This window comes from Brienomyrus brachyistius, chromosome 8 (assembly GCF_023856365.1).
Source record: "Brienomyrus brachyistius isolate T26 chromosome 8, BBRACH_0.4, whole genome shotgun sequence".
Taxonomy (NCBI): domain Eukaryota; kingdom Metazoa; phylum Chordata; class Actinopteri; order Osteoglossiformes; family Mormyridae; genus Brienomyrus; species Brienomyrus brachyistius.
The window spans coordinates 29,399,050-29,414,490 of record NC_064540.1 but is presented as its reverse complement, the minus strand read 5'-3'; the positions used below and the strand labels follow the sequence as shown (position 1 = coordinate 29,414,490).

The following is a 15,441-nucleotide window of genomic DNA, read 5'->3' as shown; positions in this document are numbered from 1 at the left end:
GGAGAACGCATGCAGCGCTCATGCAAAAGCAGCAGAGGTAAACTTTAAACTGATTTTTAAACATATATTACATAACCTATAAAAGGAATAATGATTAAAATTGCAAAGCTAGCTAAAGTTTTTTTTTTTCTATGAGAGGAGAAATGTAAACTCCTTGTGCTATAATGTCCTTACAGAATTGAAAGTAAGACGAGTCATGATCTTAGTCTAGCTGACTAGCGACGTAAGAATTACATGTACATAACGTGCGATGTTGGTATTAATATTGCACATCGTGCAGCCCTATAATATACTGTAGCATTTTTTTTAAATTCAGCACAAAATCCCCTGCTTCACATTGTCATTCAGAGCTGGTACCAGTTTTTACACCAGTGGAAAACCAATACCCTGAAGTACCGTACTTTTGTATCAAAAGTACGGTATCCGGTGCGGTTTAAAAGCACCCATAGTTTTTGGCAGTCTGTAAAAGGATGGGTCCTATTGACCTGTATAATCAAACGCACGACAGCTCTTTTCCATTTTAGATGTGTTTTATGTGACATTCAAGCTGGCCAGTAATGCTGCCACTCAGTGTTTTTTGCCACTCAACAGGTGTGAGCACAGTGGCTTCTGCCTGCTGTGAAATCACATGCATCCCTTTCGCAGCAGGAGGCGCATAAGAACATCAGATAAGAGGGTGATGATCTGGAAATATTTGATGCTATTAACAACAACCAGTAGCAGAATGATTTGCAATCTCTGTAAAAACAAAGTTTTAACAGGTAAAAGTAGCATTTAGTGGAAAATGGCTCATATGATGCGAGACAACGCAAATAATATGAAAAAAACAATGGACAATTTGGGAGTCGCTAGCTTGGGCTGTTTTATACACTTGTGATACAGAGTGTAAGTGACACCGTTGCCAGTGGGGGATAGATTGTGGGTCACCTGTGTATACTTCACTTGTGTATTCGCCTCTTGTGTATGCTCTCCTGGAATATATTCAAACTAAACTGCAAATGCATCAAAAATGTTTAAAAAAAGATGTACAAATGAGGTGGAACAGTTTGTTATACCTGTTTCTAATAGCCTAATAGCCTAAAATAAAGACGTTTTGGTATTCATTTTTTCATTTGTGTTTACTAGTTTAAAAATATATTAATTATATAAGTATTTATGTATTATAATAAAATATTAAAGTTAAAAAGAGCTCTTGTATCAGTATCGGCAGTTGTCGAGTTGAAGTGGCAATTTAATTCTGAGTTGGGCAGCTTGTTTTTTGGATACAATCTGGGTTAGTACCCAGGCAACCTTTTCAGACAGCTTCCTATTGTCCAATTACTATTGTTGGATATGGTCTGTGCTTCGTGGTGGTATGCTAACATTACCCTGGATACCATGGTCACGATACATCACATAGACTTGCTGCCCTGATCACAGATGCGCCAACGAGACATGCCCCAATAATTTGCCCCAAGTCTGTTTTAGGTTTGGTTCGTGCAGCAGGTTGTACTTGAGGTTGCTCTGAGGGTCCTTTCAGTGTGTTGATGCACTGCAGTCCCAGCTTAACAACCACCGGTCGTTACATCCATGGGCTGCCGTTCCCTTACCCACATCCGAATTCTATCAGGCAGGACATGCAGCAGTTGTTCAGGGATGATGATTTCTCAAATCTCCTCCTTACTGTGTTGCTCCAGATGCACCCCTCTCCTGTAGAGCCCCTTCAAGTGCTGACAGGTCTCCCTGGTCATCTCTCCTGGTACTGGACCTGCTGAAAATGTTGACGATATGTCTCCTGGGAGATGTCAAACTCCATCAGCAGGACTTCTTTCAAATCGGCATAGTTGTGGGACCTCTTCTCATCCATTGTTGTGTATGCCTTCAGAGCCCGTCCAGTGAGCAAGAGCACCAAATAACAGGCCCAGTCCTTCTTCAGGAAATGCCATGTTTGAGCAATATGCTAAATGTGCAGTAGATAGTTTTCAATGTCCTCGCCTGGTTGGTATGACGGCATCCTTCTCTCGGCTTTCCAGCTTGTTTCATCAATTCTCTGAAAAGCAGTGGGTCCCGTAGAGGTCACTGGGGTCATGGGTTCAGGGAGTCTGTTCACACCAATTGAGGGTCAACCTCAACGACTATTGGCAAGGGTAACTGCGGACTCTCCAGGCTCCTTGTGCTTGGCATTCGTGGTAGCTGCACTCCTTCACTCTGGCTGAAAGATTCCCTTAAACCTTTGAAATCCTGGAGTAGCATTTCTTCCCGGGACTGCTGCGTGATCAGGAAGGGCCGTAACAGCGACCTCCACCTCATCCCCTAGTACCAGATTGCCTGCGGGTCCCCCATATTATACTCCTGTTCTTCCATGATGTACCACAAGGGGTCTACCTCAGCCTCAGGCTCCATCTTCTTCCTTGGTCACAGACTAGGATGACACCTGGACACTATCTTTTTACGGCTGGCCATCCCACTGCTGTAAATATGTCATGGAGGCATATGCTAAGGGGCTTTCTCTATAGTAGGAATGAGAATTCTCATGATGACGATGGCTTAGCCACGGACAGAAGACATTTACGTTCGGTGCCCTCCAACAGATATTTACAGACAAAGAGTGGAAGGAGCAATTTCCAGCTACTGCTCAGGTGATGCTTGCTCAGAAAGTAGAGGAACTAGCACAACTAACGCCGTTGTGGAACAAAGAACAAGAAGAGCCCTGCCATCTACGACAGAGGCAAGCAGGAGAGCTGAAGCACCTGTTTCTAGCCATGTTGAAGCTACTCCTGGCAGTACGCAGGTAGTTCAGCACTCCTTCTATCTTAAAGACTCTGCACCCATCAAGCAGAGGCCCTATCAGGTGCTGGAGCATTTGAAGGAGGCATTGGAGGCAGAGATATGCACCATGTCAGCCCTGGGTGAGTAGAATAGCCCCCTAATAATTGTACCTAAGAAAGAGGGCACTTTGAGAGTGTGCATTGATTTCAGGAAGGTGAATTCTTAGCCATCCAGTTGGAATTCTTTCACCTTAGTACCTGTTCTGGCTTATGTGAGGCAGGCTGGAAAACTGAGTCTAGTTTGAGGAAGGCATTTAATGACGTTTGAAACTGTGTGCTGGAATGGGGCAATGTACCGATGGGGAATGTATTCAAGTGTTTTAATAATTCCATGCATTAATGTATTGTGATTTATGGTACCTTGTTGTATTAATAATTATTGAAAAGTTTGTATTGCTGACTCATTTAATGTATGTATGTATGTATTTCCATTTCAAAATGTGTCCCTGTAAAATGGTATGTTCCGAGGATGGAGCATTTGTGTTAAAAGTGCTCTGCTGCAATTCTTTTGCAGTTAGTCCCTTTTTTAATTCCGTTCATAGTTAGCCATGCTGGCGGTTTTGCAGTGAACCTCAGAGGGGGAGATACTGCCAGTAAAGCAAACTGTGGATCCTGGCCTGTAAAAACACACACACACCCTTAGACAATTCAGGGCATTAACAACTGGTGGAAAATTGAATGTCAGACTTCTTGTGTTCACATTGTGAGTTCATTTGAAAGAGGACTCAGTTCTCTTTCTAGTTAACTTCAGCTCTGATGGGGCCTCAGTCTTCTTTCTGTTCATGCTAAAGCTCCTCTGGAGATTTTAGCCCTTTACTGTTTTGAATTATAGACAGGTTTCTGTGCAACATTCTAACAGAGGTGTGCATGCAACTAGAAGGTAGTACTTTTTATGGCATAAAGCAGAAATTACAAGAAGTTTTCCAGCAGTAAACTGCACAAATCGCCAGAAACATGGTTGGAAAATGTTTACTATTCAGAGTGGATCACATTATATAGGAAATTATATGCATTTCAGGATTTGAATGCTATTAATTGCCATATGATTGCTCTACACTTGGACATGCAAATTGGATCTAAAATCCATTCCTAGTCAGGAATATTTCTCACCATTACTGAGATCTAATTTATTGACATAATCGGCACTGTCGGAGCTACTTGCACTGCAGTCTTCCAGTGTAATCTGAGCCATTTCCGCACTGTCACAGACCTATCTAACTGTCATGTCTTGTACAGTATGTTTACAGTAGCTGTCAGTTTCAGGTGTGGCAAGTTATGTCATAAACATTTTTAACAATCTATTAAAGTTTAACAGCAACCCTTATCTCCCCAACCATGGACCCCTATCTATATATATATGACATATGACATAGAGAGAAATAATTCATCAACAAAGATTTTTAATTGATGAATATGATTAATTTACAATGCCAAAAACCACAATGAAATGTGAAAGATCATTAATGTATACAACAAAATAATCAAGAAATATGTCATAATGGTTACTCATAGTATTGTAGCACCGGCGGAGGTCAACATATCCCAGCATGTTCGCAGGCAATTGTAAATAGCCCTTATCTGTAAGTGTAAATAGCCCTGTTGTTGTTAATGGCTGCATTTCCCTTTTGTCGCATGTGTGTTTGCCCCTGCATTGTGTGTTCTTAGCTTGTATAAATCTCCCATCGTGTGTGCTCCGCTGTGTGTTTTTGGGATCAGTTTTCCTTGAGTGCCTGTTATATTCCTGATAAGGACTATAATAAAGAGTGTCTTCTCCCCGGCTAGCAAGTCTCCTCGTCCTTCTCTGCTCTTGCGATGCCTCGGTTTGCCCGGCGCTACAGTTTTCATCAGAGTTAGTTAATTGCAGTCATGATGAATAAAATTTGCTAATTATTACAGTGGGACCCTCTACCTGCTGTTTAAGTTACCTATCCTGTAAACGGTTCATAAGTGTAGAACCTCGCCATAAGAAATGACAGACAAATTGGTGGTCACCCACAATATTTTTAAACAAATAATTTTTTCTCATTACAGGTTATATACAGGTACATGATACAATATTTTTCATTGTAAAATATGTAAAAGTAGCTTATGTTTATTCAATGTACTTTACCCCCTTTGAGGGGTATAAAAACATGATTGTCATTGCTGTGTCATCGCTTGATGCATGATATTTTTCCATTGTGCCATAGTCTCTGAGAATTAAGATAAACTTATACCATATAAATGTACACAAAAATCAAGTTACATATTTAGTCTGCGGGTGGTTCACTGTTATCCCCGTTTTTGGCTATCCACAGTAGGTCTTGAAACGTATCACCTGTGGATATGGGGGACTACTGTAATAATAATACTGATTATTATTCTTATTATTATCCTGGAATCCTGCTATTACCGTAGGTGGTTTGCTCACACCCTTTCACTTTGCACATGAGCAGACCCATTTCCTCTGCAGTGAAGCATCCTTGACCACGACCTGGCAAATCTGCTGTATTTTGGGCAGCATGTGGTGCAGTAGGATAACCTGTGTGCCTGTAATCACAAAGTTGCCAGTTCAAACCCACCCTCAGCACATCTGTGGGTCCTTGAGCAAGGCCCTTAACCCCCAGCTCCCTGGGTGCTGCTATGGGTGGCTGCCCTTCGCAGACAACTTACTCCACAAAAAAGAGACGGATTTGAGGGAGTAGTAAAAAAGTCGAGGAAGCTGTAAAAAAGGCAATTTCCCCATGGGGATTAATAAAGTATCGATTGTTATTATATTAATAGTAATCCACCAATCCATTATAACAGCAATCCGCCAAGGGTCGCCATTGCTGGATTTTAAAGAGACTGGGAGATGACACTCTGATTGGTTTATGACATTTTATGCCCCAAACACAGCCATGAATAAGACTAAGTACAAAACTAAGTACAACCTTTTTGGAACATGAGTTTGGTGCTGTGACTATGACAGCGGGCATTTTCACACCGGCACTTTTTAGTCCAGTTAAAACGACTCTGGTTCAATTACCCCTTGGTGCAATTTGTCTGGGCAGGCATGATCAGAATATTTGCACTCTGGTACAGACCAAAAGAACTATACCAGGACCCTTGAGAGGAGGTGGTCTTGATCCAGTCCCAAAAGAACTCTGAAATAGTTCATTTGTGGTGTGACCGTAACCCAACCTTAATCCGACCCAACTTCCAGGTGTACTCCACGAATTTGAGCTAAACGGTTCCCGTGGAAAGGAACTTTGCATTATGAGATGAGCTAAAGAGCAGTAGCTAGGCATAGCCCAGCCTATAGGCCAATCAGTTTAACTTGCATAACTGGAAAAGTAATGGAAGTTATAATCCAAGTGAAAATGGTAGATGACCTGGATTCAAATAATACGCTGAAGGATAGCCAACATGGATTTAGGAGAGGTAGATCCTATTCAATTTACTTGAGTTCATTGAGGAAGCTACAAGAGAAATTGATCAGAAACAGGCCTACGATGTGATGAAGTAAGATTTCCATAAGGTCTTTGATGTTGTCCCCCACAAACAGCTCCTGCTTTACCCTCTGGAGTCGATGGCACCGTCGGCGATGGCGCGTATCTTTCTCATGTATTACAGTTTGTAACTCACTGAAATCTTATTGTAGAAACATGAATAAAACACTGGCTAAATCCGGCTCTGTGTGCTTTTCAAAACGTCCATTGTCGGAAGTATTAAAGTTTTTAAAATTTGGTTAAATCGGCAAAAAAGTAAAGCATGTCACCTTAATTCGTTTTACCTGCATCGGGGATGTGTAGTGCCACCCTCACCTGAAGATCGCTATTCACATTCTAAATAGCCTCATTTCCACGTATTCAAATTGCATGGTAATTTTATGAACAACACAATGGTGAAATGCAATTCAGATACATCCCCATCATTACTATAAAAGGGGGGGGGGGATGTGGCCAGGTGCGAATGGCTCATGCATACACATGAAAATTGCTACATATTAAATGAAAAGAGGCCAGTAGTAGTAACATGTTAGGTTTTTATTATTTATTTATCCAGCTGAATGTTGCAACTAAACCATTTAGTCATATTCATATAGCTAAGACACTGGTGATCAGATATCTGGGATCAAAACAAACTTCCACCATTGCTTATTATGTACTTTTATGTTTATGAAAGTCTTCCAAACTGCATTTTGCCATGTCTATACTGTACTTTGATGTCAAATTACAAAATTCACATGAATCTGACATATTTATAAAGTACACTAAGACTAAAATGAGTTGAATGATAAAACAAATATATAAGAAATAGTTCATTTATGAGGAGAGGTTAGCTGAACTGAATCTGTTTAGCGTTGAACAATGGAGACTAAGGGGAGACATGATCCAGGTATATACGTTTCTAACAGATCTGGATGCTGTTCAGCCAAATGGGTATTGTAATATTAGTTTAAATACTGGAATTCATGACCATAAGTGTAAATTAGTGGGAGAATATTTTAAAATGAGTTTGAGAGAGCACTTCTTTACACGGCATGTTACACGGTTTAAATCAGAGCTAGATAGTTAAGTTATCCCCAAACGAGCTTGATGGGCCGAGTGGCCTTCTCTTGTTTGTAAATTTCTTATGTTCTTATGACACTACATCTACTTTCTTGCTACAGGCACAGACACATCTGACTAATAAGCAGAATGAACGTTCTCACATGGTTTGTAATGGTGCTTTGTTGCTTCACTTGGATTTTTCTTTGTGGAAAAGAAACCGAACTGAGGAAAAAACTATGCAAATTTACAAATTCATCAATTTATTTGTACCAGAGAAACCGAACGGTAGGTGTGAAAACTCCCTAATGTTCCACCATTAAACTAGCAAAAATGGGTTGGCCATGCCCTCAAAGAACTTGCGCCTTGCACTTCAGACTGTGCACTTTAGATCATTAAAAAAGGCCCCTGTATGTTAATGCATTTTTGCACTAGTTATGGAAATAGCCTGCAACTGAAACACAAGACAAACGAACCACCTTGAAAACAGTTGCAAACTCAGAAAATAATGACAAACGAATAAAAAAATGCAATGAAATGCAGTTTGGTTGTAAGAACATATACATGAACAAGATCTGGATGGCATGACAAGAAATTAAAAAGCGATGTGATTTTGTTGTAATAAATATTGGGGTGTTTTTAAAACAAAAAATAAGTTAATAAATTTCTCACAAACCCGTCTTCAAGTGATATAAAAGGCAAGGATGAAAATGATTGTGTCAGAGAAGGTATGCAGCACTCATGTAAAAGCAGCAGAGGTAAACTAATAACTGATTTTTTAACATATAAGAATCTATAAAAGGAATAATAATTAAAATTTCGAAGTTTTTTTCCCTATGACAGTAACAGAGTAAAAATATTTCAGCGAAACTTTAACTCCCGTGCTATAGTGTCCATGCAGAATTGAAAGTAAGAAAAAGGCTTATTTTAATATGGCTGACTAGCAATGTAAGAACAGCCATTTTTCAAATCAGTACAGAAACCCACCTCATGCTATAATGTCATTTGGCACTGGTATCAGTTTTTACGCTAGTGGAAAACCAACACCATGAAGTACCAAAAGTTCAGTACCTGGTGCAGTGGAAAAACACCCTAACTGATTTGAAAATTTGAAGTTTGAGCTTGATAATGGATTTTCTGTGGGCTGATGTCATCAAGGTTGAATATTTTATCCCAATATAAATCCACATTGCACTGAATTTAAAGTTATTCAATAACCTTATGTAAAACTTCCCTCTCTAAAAATGTTCTCCTTAATTTTTATTGCAGTTTAGCCAACATTTAAAAGATTTATGAGAGAATTTAGAGGTAATACAGTTGACAGATAAAGTAACACAGCTCAGAGGAGTAACACAATTGACAGGATGTATTAGGAGAGAAAGAAAAACCTTTATTTACAACCCCAAATCAGAAAAAGTTGGGACAGGGTGGAAAATGTGAATAAAAAAATAAAGCAGTAATTCACAAATGTCCCTTAACTTTTATTTCATTGCAGACAGTATGAACACAAGATAATTCATGTATTTTTTGGTCAACATCATCTGATTTGTAAATAAACATCCATTCTTGCCATTCAGGCTTGCAACACATTCCAAAAAAAGTTGGGACGGGGGCAATTCAGGGGTAGTAATGAGGCATAATAACTAAATAATGATGTGATTTGAAACTGGTGATGTTAACAGGTGATTGCAATCATGATTCGGTACAATAGCAGCATCAAGGAAAGGCCTACTCCTTCAGGAGCAAAGATGGGCAGAGGATCGCCAGTTTGCCATCAAGTGCGGGCAAAAATCTTTGAAATGATGAAGAAAAACATTTCTCAAAGAAAGATAGGAAGAGATTTGGGCATTCCTCCCTCTACAGTGCATAACATAGTGAAAAGAATCAGGGAATCTGGAGAAATCACCGTGCGCAAAGGCCAAGGGCGCAAGCCTAAACTGAATGGCCGTGATCTCCGAGCCCTCAGACGGCACTGCATTAAAAACCGTCATTCATCAATAAATGATATAACTGCGTGGACTCAGGACTACTTCAGGAAGTCACTCTCAAGAACTACAGTACGTAGCTACATTAGGAAATGCCAGCTAAAACTGTACTGTGCCAAAAGGAAGCCCTACATAAATAGCATCCAGAAGCGCCGTCGACTTCTCTGGGTTCGAAGGCATCTGGGATGGTCCATTGTGCAGTGGAAACGTGTATTGTGGTCAGACGAATCAGTTTTTCACATCTTTTTTAGAAGAAATGGACGCCGTGTGCTGCGGACCAAAGAGGAAAAGGACCATCCAGACTGTTACCAGATACAAGTCCAAAAGCCAGGGTCTGTCATGGTATGGGGTTGTGTCAGTGCCTTCGGCAAAGGTAACTTGCACTTCTGCGATGGCACCATCAATGCTGAGAAGTATATCTCAGTTTTGGAGGAACAAATGCTGCCTTCAAGACCATGTCTTTTCCAGGGACGCCCATGCTTATTTCAGCAAGACAATGCCAAACCACATACTGCACGCATAACAAAGGCATGGCTGCGTAAGAAGAGGGTGCGGATGCTTGACTGGCCGGCCTGCAGCCCTGATTTGTCTCCAATAGAGAATGTTTGGCGCATTTTGAAACGAAAATTGCGTCAAAGAAGACCCCGTACTGTTGCGCACCTAAAACATTGTTTGCAGGAAGAATGGGACAAACTAACACCTGCAACACTTAGTCACTTGATTTCTTCAATGCCTAAACGTCTTTTAAGTGTTGTTAAAAGACAGGGGAACTGTACAAAGTGGTAAATGCTGTACTGTCCCAACTTTTTTTGGAATGTGTTGCAAGCCTGAATGGCAAGAATGGATGTTTATTTACAAATCAGATGTTGTTGACCAAAAAATACATGAATTATCTTGTGTTCATACTGTCTGCAATGAAATAAAAGTTAAGGGACATTTGTGAATTACTGCTTAATTTTTTTATTCACATTTTCCACCCTGTCCCAACTTTTTCTGATTTGGGGTTGTAAAAAGTCACTCAAAAACAATAGAAAAATCAACCATCATCTCATTAACTTTTTAAGCATATGCTGTTAATACTGAATTATTCTCCTTCACAAACAGTCCCTTCCAAATCATCCTATCCATCCATCTGTTTTCCAAACCGCTTATCCTACTGGGTCGCGGGGGGTCCAGGGCCTATCCCGGAAGCAATGGGCATGAGGCAGGGAACAACCCAGGATGGGGGGCCAGCCCATCACAGAGCACACTCACACACCATTCACTCACACATGCACTCCTACAGGCAATGTAGCAAGTCCAATTAGCCTCAGCATGTCTTTGGACTGTGGGGGGAAACCGGAGTACCCGGAGGAAACCCTCACAATGACATGGGGAGAACATGCAAACTCCACACACATGTAACCCAGACAGAGACTCGAACCTGGGTCTCAGAGGTGTGAGACAACAGTGCTAATCACTGCACCACCATGTTGCCCCTCAAATCATCCTACTCATAGTTCATTTTATCTTTCAGTTCCTTTTGTTCTTTCATGTTTCTTTTTATTTCAGACAGTTCACATTTCTGAGATCTTGGATCTTGGTCTCTTATGGATCAAATTACATAAATTTCAGCAGGAACCCATGCATTCAAACCACTGAATCATATCAAAATGATCCATACTTCATGAAATCATTGTTTTGTTAATACAGGTACAGGTATATGTCACTTAACGTCCACAGTATATTCTGTGAAACTGGATGTTACAGTATGTGATTTGGATGTTTTGTGAGCATGTACTGAGCAATGCTAAGTAATACAATGATTAAATTCACAGGGCTTTGTTTGTGTGCATGGTGCGTGACGCACACATAAACACGCTTGATGCTCTTGCCTGATCTGTGCTCAGTTGTGCCCGCTACATCCAGTTGTTAGATCATATTTTTTTTTATTATATCCTCATAGACTATGGCCGTTAACACAAATGGACATTGTTTGAACAGACTTCAAACGAAGTATACCTGTTAAATTAATTGTAATTGCATTTTTTCTTATTTTACCATGTAATGTGTGTATAATAACAGTTAATGAATGTTTCTAACAAAAGCACTCAATGAAAGCATAAATTACGACAATAAACTCTGCCAACATTGTCAACTGTGTTAATCCCTGTCAACTGTGTTACACTTGATTGGTAACACAGTTGTTGTGAATTGAAGCGAACTGAACTGAGATGACCTCCCAAAGTGACCTTAATGTAGTCGTACGGAACTGATGTTTAACAGTTTTTTTCATGGCAGAACACGGCAGAATTCACATTGGTACCGTTAGCAACCTGCTCATTCATGGCTATCAGAGCCTTAAATGGACAGATATTTTACAAAAAGAAAAACAGGTGGTGATTCTGAGAGACACGAAACAAGTGCTAAAACCAGCAAAAAAAAAAAACAAATATGATGAAGCATATCTTGCTCTGGGTTTCACTGTTAATGTGGTAGGAGATGACGAGAGACCGGTCTATATTTTATGTTTGAAAACTGACTGACATAAAGGACCTCTTCACAAGAGACCTCTTTTATTTACATCCTTCAGTCACCCACAAGTGCTCTCAACACAAAGGGACTCTTTGTCCAATTTCTTCAAAATTGTGAGATGGTCAAACAGTCTATACAGCATCCATCCTCAAAAACTGGTGAAAATACTATTCAGCAAACACATATACTGGAATGTATGACAGGTTCTCTCAAGACAGAAAACTAGTAGCTTAAGATAAGAGCTGATATTAAGCTACTTTAGTTTAATTGATTTTAATTAATTTTAGGTTGTACAATGCATACTATTACCAGCTTGTGATTTATATTTAGGATCATTCCATCAATTAATCACATTTTAGAAAATTTCCCATCTAACCACCTCAAATTTGCCTGAAAAAAATTTCAGAGGGAATATATACTTCTTAATAAGTATCTACTGTTATTTATTTATTCAACAACAACAACAACAACAACAATAATAATAATAATAATAATAATAATAATAATAATAATAATAATAATAACTGTTAGGGTCAGCACCTGTCTGACCCTACCCTTCATGTCTCTACCTTTTGGTCAGTAGATGCTGGCCATCTATTCTGCTCCCCTGTTCCTTGGACTGCCACATGGCTCAGGGGTTTGAGTGTGAAGTACTGAGGCTGTTACCCTACAGACATGGGTGCAAAGCCAGTCTCACCTGGTTTGTTTAACTATTGATGTTTTGTTCCTAGTGTTTGTAGATATTTTGGTTCTCTGTTTGGTTTGCCCTGTTTATATCCTGTGTGAATTTAGTTTTTGTCTAGGTTTTTTCAGCCGTCTGTGACATGCCTCCTTGTTTCTAGTTTTGGTTTAAGATTCCTTAGTTTAATGCTTGTTTAAGTGTAATCTGCCCCATCTGTTCCTTGTTGTCCCGAGTCCGTTTTGGTTAATTGATTATTATTTAGTCAGTCATTGTGAGAAGTTACTCTGTGTGCTTATGTTCTCTGCTTGATTCTCTAAGCCTGCTCCCCATTTAGTCCAGTTTCTTAGTTGTAATACATAGTAGTTTCTTTATTCTGATTTCTCTGTTTGTTTTTGACCCATTGTGGTCCTTTATTTTGGGCCTTCCCCAGTGTTCAGTTCCCTAATAAACCACTTTTGTCTTGTGAGCCACCAATGGATCGTCACCTCTTTTTCACACCTGCGCTATAACTAATAATAAATAAATAAATAAATGTATTAATTAATTACATGTATATTGATATTCGGTGAATGTTTCACTATGATGCTAAAAGACATTGAGCTAATATGAACTTTTTAGAGAAACTATCACTTAGACCAACAGCACTCATTTAATTTAAAATAGTTCCTCAATACACAATGCTAGAAAAATGCCTTAAAAAATGGTCAAAAAAAGGCCTCCACCCTATCCCTTATTTTTTTATTTTGGAGAAAACTAATGACAATAGGGACCTGAAATTTTGTACTTTTCCTATTGGGAAGTGTATCCCCCTGAGTTGGTCAGGTCAGAGGCATCTGATAAACTGCATGACATGGAATGATCCTTTAAGAGACTACAAAATGTCATAAAAAGGGATGTGTAATTCTAATATAAACCTTGTGTCAAACATGTTGAGTGGATAATACTCAGTGTATCTATATAATAGAGGCCACATAGTTTTCCAGGCCACAGTTGTAAATAAGAAACATGTTCTTAATCTGTCTTGCCTGGTTAAATAAAGGTGAATAAACATAGGTAAGTGTAGTTGACTAGGTTTAAATTTGCCATATAAATTCATTTCTACCTAATAACCTTGCAATCACAGAATAAGGGATTCATAAAAATGGTTTGTTTCCACAAATTTAAATACCCCAATGGCTTAGTATAACAGCAGGTACTATGGCACACATTACAACGAAAACATAGTCTGTCTTACTTTACAGTAAAAGTCAAAATGAAGCAACATCAAAACAATTCAGCTCTCTTTAGAAGGGAAACAGAATGAAAAAATTGGCAAAACAAAGAAAAAAGGCAAATGCAAGAAAAGTAAACATTAACATTAAAATATATCACAGCAAAACAAGAAGAAACACTTTCTACGCTAAAGGTAAATTTGGTCTAAAGCAAGCTTTGTTCTTTGCAGTGATTACTGCATTTCATATAAAGATCTACAGGGATCTTCTGAAATAGTTCAACAGTCTCCACTACAAAGATAAGTCACCAAAGCAATTCATAGCCTTATGGTATCCGCTACAATGAGTGCCATAAAATTATATAAAATATAATCACCCCACTAAAAGCACAATAAATCAACTGCCAACAGCTTTGCTTTCAATAACATAAGTATCTTGTGATATAACCAAAAGTGAGAGCATCTGTGAGATAGAGCTGTCTTTTTTCAGCTATACAGTATCAAAATGTATAAACCCACTGCGTCAGGAAAAGACATCCGATATTTGTCATGTTGTCAGCCATCATCCCTCACTCGCAAAGCAAGATAAGGAGAGGTGAGAGAGGGGGAGGGCAGTATAGCTCCACTATTTCACCAGAACCATGGTGTTCCTGAAGTGCCAATCAGTTTCGTATTGTAAGGAGAAACAGCAGCCAGAAATGAAACTGCACAAGGTCTAAAAGGAACACACAATATCCTTGTATTTAAATCTCTTGATATTTGAATGCAAGCTAAGGACAGATAAGAAACCTGAGCATGATAGCTCTCCGCAGGGTTTGCTCCAGAACTGCGGAACGTTATAGTGAATATGAGGTGCGTGTCACCTTTAAATAGGCATTAGGAGCAGGTGGTTTCAAATAGATCTGGGTAAAAACTAATCAAGGGTAACAGAAATTTACCAATGCTTTTCATGTGCATTAAATGCATAAATCTTACCATTAAAAGAAAATGAAATCATCAGTGATCATGCAGTACCACCTTAAGCAGCCACCCCCCCCACACACACACAGACACATATGTCTCCCAGCCTGCATTACCAAATTCAACCATGGCTATAATCTTTATATCACAATCGATGGTCATTTGGAAAGATAAATCTTAAGCAAAATGATTTTACAGCATATCTACTGACCTTATACAGCAGATGACAGCAGAACCGTGGCCACAGTGCGGTTTTTAATCCTGGGCGAGGAAGAATACACAAGGCGTGTTGAGTGACAATCATGCGCAGGGGGCAGGGTGATGATGCTGTTCTCATGGAGATCCTGGAATAGAGGGGACCACATGGAGTGTTTTTTTAGACTAAACAGGCATCTGTGATTTCTTTCCCTCTCCCTCTTACTCTCTTGTTCACTTGCTCCCTCTGTATGAGATGGTAAAGCTGTAGCTGTGTCGCATTAGGATGTATCCTCCCAATACAGCAGTCAACACTGCCTCTCTCTCCCCCTTTCTCCCCCCTTTCATACTCCAAAGCAGCTGCCCCCTCCTCTTTCTCTTTCCACTGTCGCTCCTCCTTCATCCACACGCATAAGCCCTCCCATCACCTTCTATTCTGTTTCACGCTTTCTCTCGCATTGCTCCCTCTCCTGTTCATTCAAATGAAATGGAGAACACAGCCATGCAGTCTCAGTGTCCTTTGTTTCCGTCTGCCTCAGCATGCACAGTCAGCTCACACCCTAGTGTATATCTTTGT

General features: G+C 39.6%; 1 protein-coding gene across 2 annotated transcripts in view; it reads right to left on the bottom strand.

The window, feature by feature from the left end:
- Nucleotides 1-15,195, bottom strand: part of cntn2 (contactin 2) — a 100,932-nt gene extending 85,737 nt beyond the window's left edge. The window contains exons 1-2 of one of the 2 annotated variants that reach the window (XM_049022510.1): nucleotides 15,091-15,195; nucleotides 14,881-15,013 (exon numbers count right to left, since the gene is read on the bottom strand). The gene's annotated coding sequence lies outside the window, so the exon portion shown is untranslated. Of the gene's footprint in view, nucleotides 1-14,880 lie in introns of both variants that reach the window. The other variant, XM_049022508.1, reaches the window with a different exon arrangement.
- Nucleotides 15,196-15,441: the final 246 nt, after the last annotated feature.